Source organism: Xylocopa sonorina, chromosome 11 (genome assembly GCF_050948175.1).
Source record: "Xylocopa sonorina isolate GNS202 chromosome 11, iyXylSono1_principal, whole genome shotgun sequence".
Lineage (NCBI taxonomy): Eukaryota > Metazoa > Arthropoda > Insecta > Hymenoptera > Apidae > Xylocopa > Xylocopa sonorina.
Genome location: NC_135203.1, coordinates 313,548 through 321,488, shown reverse-complemented (window position 1 = coordinate 321,488; position 7,941 = coordinate 313,548). Strand labels below are relative to the sequence as shown.

At 57.3% G+C, this 7,941-nt stretch overlaps 2 pseudogenes; both read left to right on the top strand.

Moving 5' to 3' along the window:
- On the top strand, window positions 1-180 carry LOC143429522 (U2 spliceosomal RNA; annotated as a pseudogene).
- A 7,290-nt stretch (window positions 181-7,470) lies between these two features.
- LOC143429504 (U2 spliceosomal RNA) lies at window positions 7,471-7,677 on the top strand (annotated as a pseudogene).
- Window positions 7,678-7,941: the final 264 nt, after the last annotated feature.

Below are 7,941 nucleotides of genomic sequence, written 5' to 3'. Positions count from 1 at the left end.
ACATTAGTTGAAAATAAAGAAGCGTTTATCTGTTCTTATCAGCTTAATATCTGATACACTCCTCATTAGGAGTCAGAATATTAACCTGATTTTTGGAAAAAGGCGGACCGCTGGGGCTTGCTCCACCTCCGCCGCGAGTCGACCCAGTATTGCAGTGCCTCTGGGACCGGCTCAATAAGCCTTTTCCAAGAATCAGTTTTTATCTAGTCAAACCCACGCACTTTGATTTATCCATCAGTAGCTATAAGTATTCGTTTTAACCTGTGTTCGACTCGCTCACCGGAGTGTCGCGTTATCATCCGCGTCGCGCGTGCTGTGTCCGTGAGTGGTGCAGTGTTCAGTGCGTTCGACTTAGCTGGTGGAACCCCGGACTTGGTAAGTCTAACACTTGGAACTTCGGTGGAGGTCCCTTTCGCGCGTAGTTAGTTTAAAGTGCTCCCGATGCGGTGGTGTTGAACGCATCGGGTAGACGTTAGACGTCCATACGTGACGTCCCTCCTCCTAGGTCGACCATTTCGACCTCCGAGGAGTTTGAATCCGAGTAGATTCGGTTTGTTCGTCCTTATACCCGGTTATAAGTGTAAACTTTACACTTATAGCCGTTGGGTTTGAATTCGACCTCTCCGTGTTTTGGGTGTTAGACTGTTTGCACGTACGCCCGTAATTCGAGTTTTTTTGCTCGATTTTACGGGTCGTCGCTGCGAAATAACAGCTATTAGATTAATTAAAATCACCGATTTATTTGTTTTAATTAAGAGATCGGGGTACACGGAGGCCCTTTACACCCCGTGTAACTCGATACTTCGCGTTTCCGGAGTTTTCCAGGCCGTGTGGAGTGTATCGTGAAAAGTTAAACCGTCGCGGTTGCTGGTCACGTACGCGAAGCACGGTTCGTTCGTGCGGGGCTGTGTCCACCGGGCACAGCGGAATTGTTTTATATTATTTTATTTTATTTTACTTTATTTTATTAGATTCCGCTTCGTCCGTTAATTCGTGTTAATATATTAATTTATTCGCGTTCGCGTTCGCGTTGTCCCTTGTGATAATTGTATATACTTATTTATTCAACTTGTCCTTCGTCTTACGTGTTCGTCCCGTTCCGACCGTTACCGTCTGTGTTTGCTCCGGTGAGCGTTTTGTTTTATTACTTTGATTATTTATTTTATTTCGACGAGCCGAGTGCTTGCGTTGCGACACTATCGTAACGATGGCGGGTACAAGCAATGGTAATTCGAGCAACAGTGAGTGCGTGGTGAAATTGCTGTACCCGTTCCCTGCCGAATTTCCCTGCCCCTTCTGCTTTGTAGGCAGAACGGTGTGCAGAAAGGGAGCGTGTGTCTATCTGAGACACACGGATTTATTCAAACATCTAAAATTACATCACCCCGGTGCTATCAAAAGATGGACCTGCGCTGAGTGCGGCTTCTCCGACGACAGCGCGTATGCGCTGAAGAAGGTGAAGGCGCACCACCAGGTCCGCCATCCAGCCACCGGGGGTCCGTGTGTCTCCGTTAGACACAACTCCCTTGCAGGGAGTGCCGCCCGCGCAACGCCCGGCGATAGCGTTGCCGAGTCGCGACCTCTTGACGTGGTGGATCTCTCCACCGAGAGTGAGGTCTCCTTTCCCCCCCTGGGTGTTTCCCCGGTGACCTGTGGGGGCGCAACAACGTGCGCCTCCACCAGGCCGCGAACAGTTACTGCTCGTTTAAATGTTTCCAGAGCATCGGGGACGGCTGCCTCAACTGCAGCAACAACAACAACAACAACGACGACAACAACAACAACAACATCTACAGCGTCGAAGGGGGCCTCCTCGAGTACGTCAAAGAGGACAATCGCTAACACCACCACGCAACCCCGGCGAGGAACTCGTCCACCCACCGCCGGAAAAACGACAAGGACAGTGAGATCCACCACCACTACCACTACTACTACTACCACGGTGGGATCCAGCGCCGCGACGAGAAGCTCCGTCACCCTCGCGGCGCTATTCCAGCGAAGCCGGCGCTCCTCCGCGGACGAGGCGAGCCCCAACTCCACCAGGACCAGCAGCGGGTCGGGGCCCAAGGGGAGGATTTCAGGGGGCACTTCCACCACGCCCCCTGCCCCCGCAAGGGGGAAGAAGAGCCCGGCGGCGCCCGCAGCAGCTGGGAGGAAGAGGCGGGCGTCGACCGAGCCTCCCCAACCCGACCCGCCCCGACGCATCCTCCCATCGAGGAAGGTGACCCCCTCCACAACCTTCGCGGAGGTCACCCGGGGCAGCCCGTCCGCCGTGGCTGGAGCGGCGGTGGTGTCAAGAAACACCAGAGCTACGTCTCTCCCGCCCGCGTTGCCCAGGATAACGCGGGCGGCAGCGAAGAGGATGGGGGGCGCGTCCACCACCTCCAGCGCCCCCCCAGCGACACCACCACTGCAGGGCCCTCCACCAACGCCCTGCAGCGCTCCGGCCACGCTTACTACCACGACGATGACGACATCGGTCCGTGGCTCGCCTATAATGACGGTGGCCGTCGTGTCACCTGTGGCGGTCACCGTCGCGGCGCGGACGCCGCCAGCCACGGGCCGCGCCTCCACCCCGCCAGCCAGGACGACTCGGGCGACGTCCCTCCCGCCCGGGTCGTCTGCGAAGAGGCCTATCAGGGGACGCCTGTCCCCTCCGGGGGGCAGAGGGGACACCCAGACCACCGGGGTGTCCCTTCGGGTGGAGGCGCGTGGGGAGGGGACCGAGAAGAGGAGGTCCCTACCTTCGCCCAGGCCCCTCCCCACCATACGGGAATCTTCGTCGTCATCGTCGGACGATGAGAGAGCGCCGGCGGCCGCTCCCAAGGAGGGACCGGCCCGGACGAGACGGAGGCGCCGCTGCCTGGGAAGCAGCGGCAGCAGCAGCAGCAACAGTGGCAGCAGCAGCAGCAACAGCAGGAACAGCCACACGAGCGCCGCGAGGGGACGGACTGGACCAACACCAGGAGCGGCGAGAAGGCGGTGGGTGGACCGCACCATAACCACCACGGATTCGTCGGGGGAAGAGGAGGCCCCAAGGCAGCCGTCCCCGCGGGTGGAGGGAACCGGTCCCTCCACTCGAAGGTCACCGAGGTTCCCCAGGGAGGAGGAGGGGGGCCTCAACTTAGACAATTTAATTGAGAATAATAGATTCTATCCACTGACTGACCGGGCATCCAGTCCGGTCAATTTTAATCATGTTACTGACTCCCCCGGGCGAAACCGGGGGTGTACTTGTGTGGGCAGGTGTGGAGGCGCGCGGGACCCGGCCGCGTCATCATCCCGGGGCAGCGTCGTCGTGGAGGCTCCGGTGAGGATGGCCCCGTCGAGCATTCGGGAAAGCCACCCGGTGAGTGTGACACGTGGGTATCGTGCGGGTACCAGAGGCGGTCGTGCACCTGCAGCGACCGTGGGGCGGCGGCGCGGGACAGCGACATCGGGCCTCCCGGCTGCTTGCGAGCGGGTAGGCGGGGCGTCTCAGCCTCGGGCCCCGCGGCAATCTAGGGTGCCCCATCCCCGAGGTGGAGGTCGCGACGCTGCGTCCGGCGCGCCACCAACCGGTAGACCCCGATCTAGGGGACGCCGGGAGGTGGACGTTGCCGCAAGGGCGCGGTTAGTGGCCTTCGCGGAGGGGGTGGGATCACCCGAGCAACTGGAGGCGCTCGCCACGAAGGTGGACGAGTACTTTCAGGGGCGGAGGGCCGCGGGACCCGGGGCTGGCGCACGGAGTGCCGCCTCCAACGGGGGGGCCGGTCGGCGCCGGCCAGTCGCGGGGAGTGAGGGGCGTCGGGGCGATGTGGCCAATTCGATGGTGAGCGATGGCCCTCCCAGCGTCCCGGATCGCGTAGGGGAGGCTACCCGAATCCAACGTCTTTTCAGGGCGGATCGGAAGCGCGCGGTGCGGGAGATTCTCGCCGGAGAATCTCCCCATTGCAGTGTGCCCCTGGAACGGGTCCAGGAGCACTTTACGAACGTTTACTCGCTCCGAGCCCGCCCTGGTAGCCTTCCCTCTCTCTATGGGGAGGACCCGACCACTGAGTCGAACGATGCCCTGGTTTCCCCCTTCACGGAAGCCGAGGTCAGCCGTCGGCTAAAGCGGATGAAGCTTGCTTCTTCCGCCGGACCCGACGGTCTGACCTATGGTGACCTACGGAGGGGGGACCCAGGAGCGGTCCTCCTTACGGCGGTATTCAACACCTGCCGCCGCATGGAGAAGATTCCGGGGCGCTGGAAGCAGTCCAACACCGTCCTCCTTTTCAAGAAGGGTGATCGCGAGGACCTATCGAATTGGAGGCCTATCGCCCTGGGTGATGTCACCCCCAAGCTCTTCGCGGCGGTCGTCGCCGATCGGCTCACTCGTTGGGCCGTAGTCAACAAGCGGCTCAGCCAAGCACAGAAGGGCTTCTTGCCCTTCGAAGGCTGTCTGGAGCACAACTTTGTGCTTCAGCAGGCCATGGCTGCCGCTCGTAAGCAGCGTAGGGAGGTGGTGGTGGCGTGGTTGGATCTGGCCAACGCTTTCGGTTCGGTTCCCCACGCCACCATCATCGATTCGCTGGCCGGTGCCGGCGCTCCCCGGCCGCTCATCAACATCGTCGCCAGCCTTTACGACGGCGTGGCGACGCGGGTCCGTACCGCTGAAGGGTACACGCCCTGGATCCCCATGAAGTCGGGGGTGAGGCAGGGCTGCCCACTTAGCCCGATCCTATTCGACCTTTCCATTGAGGCCATGGTTCGCGGGGCCGTGGACTCGGTGGAGGGTCTGAGTGTGAGAGGGCATAAGGTGACAGCCCTGGCGTACGCAGACGACGTGGCACTCGTCGCGTCATCCGTCGACGGAATGGGAAGGCTGTTGCAAGCAGCAGAGGGGACGGCTCGGCAGCTGGGGCTCTCCTTCAACCCCTCGAAGTGTGCAACCCTGCACATTAGAGGGGACGGGAGGGTCGCTGGCACCGAGTTCCGTCTAGTCGGGGGACTCGTTCCTGCCCTGTCGGAGGGGCAGAGTTACGAGCATCTGGGAGTGCCGACCGGGGTTCGGATCGACCAAACCCCGTATCCGACGATCCAAGCCTTACTAGTAGATCTTCGCGCGGTCGACGATTCCCTGCTCGCCCCCTGGCAAAAAATCGAGACCGTGGCGACATTCTTGTTGCCACGCCTCGATTTCGCGTTCAGGGGAGGCCACGTGCGAAGAACCGCTTTAGCCGATGCCGACAGGGTCATCAAACGCACGGTAAAGAGGTGGTTGCACCTCCCGCAGCGTGCCAGTGCGGAGCTGGTCTATATCCCCCCCGCTTGGGGTGGGTGCGGCCTTCTCCCGCTGGTGGATCTGGCCGACGTGGCGACCGTGTCGCACGCGTTCAGGTTATTGAATGCGAGCGATCCGGTCGTTGCGGACTTGGCCAGGTCAGCGCTGTGTGACGCCGTGCGGGAGAAGGCCGGTCGGACCCTTGGGAGCAGGGGCCTTGCCGACTATCTCTCCGGCTCTTTGTCGGGCGAGATGGCGAGGCCATCGGCGGGCCGGGCTTCGTTCTGGTCGCGAGTAAGGAACGTCGGGATTCGTTCATGTGCGCGGCTGGGATTCAGTTGGAGATGGGACGAGGTTCGTGAAGAACTCTCGGTCGTTTGTCGCTCCCGGAATGGGCGTAGCGTTGTTGTGCCGCCTGCTGCCAAGGGCCAAGTCACGCGGAGGCTGAGGGCAGCAGTGGGAGAGTGCTACCTGGAAAGGCTTCTTCGGAAGCCCGACCAGGGGAAGGTTTTCGACGCGACCTCCCGTTGCGCGGTCAGTAACCACTTTCTGCGCACCGGGGGGTTTGTCCGCTTCGCTGATTGGCGCTTCGTTCACCGGGCCCGCCTCGACGTGTTGCCGCTAAATGGAGCACGTCGGTGGGGGACCGGTGACAAGCGTTGCCGGCGTTGCGGGCATGAGTTCGAGGGCCTTCCCCACGTGCTCTCCCACTGCGGTCCTCACTCCGCTGCCCGGCAGCTGCGGCATGACAACCTCGTTCATAGGCTCGTGGCGGCTGCCCGTCTGCCAGGGGAGATCCGGGTCAATAAGCGCGTCCCGGGAGTCGACGGCGAGCTGGCAGCCCTGCGTCCCGACATCGTCGTGGAGCACGGGCTGTCGAAAAACATCGTCGTGGTCGACGTGGCCGTGCCTTTCGAGAACACTCTCGAGGCGATTGAGGAGGCGAGGATGGCGAAGATACGTAAGTATCAGCCCCTCGCCGAATCATTGCGGAGGCGCGGCTACCGAGTCCACGTAGATGCGTTCGTCGTCGGCGCCCTGGGCGCGTGGGACCCGGGAAACGAGTTCGTCCTGGACCTGCTGCGCGTCTCTCAGCGTTATGCAGCGCTGATGAGGCGTCTCATGATATCTGAGACAATAGCCTGGTCCAGAGATATCTACGTGGAGCATGTATCCGGGGTGCGTCAGTACCGGGCTCCACGGGGTACGTCTGAGGCGGAGTCGACATCGGCGGCGCTGAGCGGGAGCAGTGGAGGCGCCCGCGTCCCTGGGGTGGTGCCGCCTGCGGATCCTTAGTGCCTCCACACCTGGGTTGGGAGAGTGTGTCGATATGGTCTGGAGTGAGCTTTCTTTTCTTTTCCTTTCTTTGCTTTACTTTCTTTATTTTCTTTATTTTCTTTTTCTTATTCCTTTTCTTTTTCTATATACATAGCCTCCACACTAAGAGATTAATGGCGCCTAGACACAGTCGGTGAAGGACTTTATTAATTAATTTATAATTTGTACTGTATGATATTCTTTTATATTTTACTGTATCCTATTTTACCTTATCTGACTGTTATCTTATTCTGTTTTACTGTTTGGACATTTATCGTAAATTTTAACCACTAACTTATACTATCGCATTTTACTGCAGTAGCCTATTTTATGTTCACTCTTCTTTGTTCTACGCGCCTGTGGGTGTCAATTAAATTATGATTGCACTATTTTATTATTTTACACTATTATTTTACTCATTTAGTGCGAATCATTCTTCTGATTTAGACAATGCATTAATTAATTAAACTATTTATTTCTGCCTAATTTATTCTTGCTGCTCTGGACCGATTGATGGCGCCTAATACCTCCCAACCGGACTCGTATGACTAGGATGAGGCGTATATCCGCACATTGATGCTCTGCTCTAGGCTTTCAAGTGCTGCGTGATACATGGTGTGCCAAATTCTTATAAATGTTATATATATAAAATATGCTTTATACTTTGTATATACTATCTTATTATATTGTTACTTTGTTGTTAAATTAATTTACCGATCCGTGCCTCATGTAACACGGTTGTTATTATATGTACTCAATTTATTGAATGTTATAATTCTCACCTCATTGTAATAGGGGTACGCTCGTAATGGACGCGGAAAAAACTTTCTCCCGCAAGCCTTATATTATAAATGATATATAACTAAATTCGTGCGGAAGCGATGCGAATTATTCTGTAAAATAAGTGTATACCCCTGGGGCTTCGGCCCCGGGGGAACATTAATTGCTAAAATAAACGTCTTATCTGTTCTTATCAGCTTAATATCTGATACACTCCTCATTAGGAGTCAGAATATTAACCTGATTTTTGGAAAAAGGCGGACCGCTGGGGCTTGCTCCACCTCCGCCGCGAGTCGACCCAGTATTGCAGTGCCTCTGGGACCGGCTCAATAAGAGTTCCAAAAATCAGTTTTATCTAGTCAAACCCACACACTTGATCTTTCCCATCAGTAGCTTAAGTATTTATTTTATTTGTGTTTTTCCGACTCGCTCACCGGAGTGTCGCGTCTTCATCCGCGTCGCGCGTGCTGTGCTCGTGTGTGGTGCAGTGTTCAGTGCGTTCGACTTAGCTGGTGGAACCCCGGACTTGGTAAGTCTAGCACTTGGAATATCGGTGGAGGTCCCTTCTCGCGTGATTAGTTTAAAGTGCTCCCGATGCG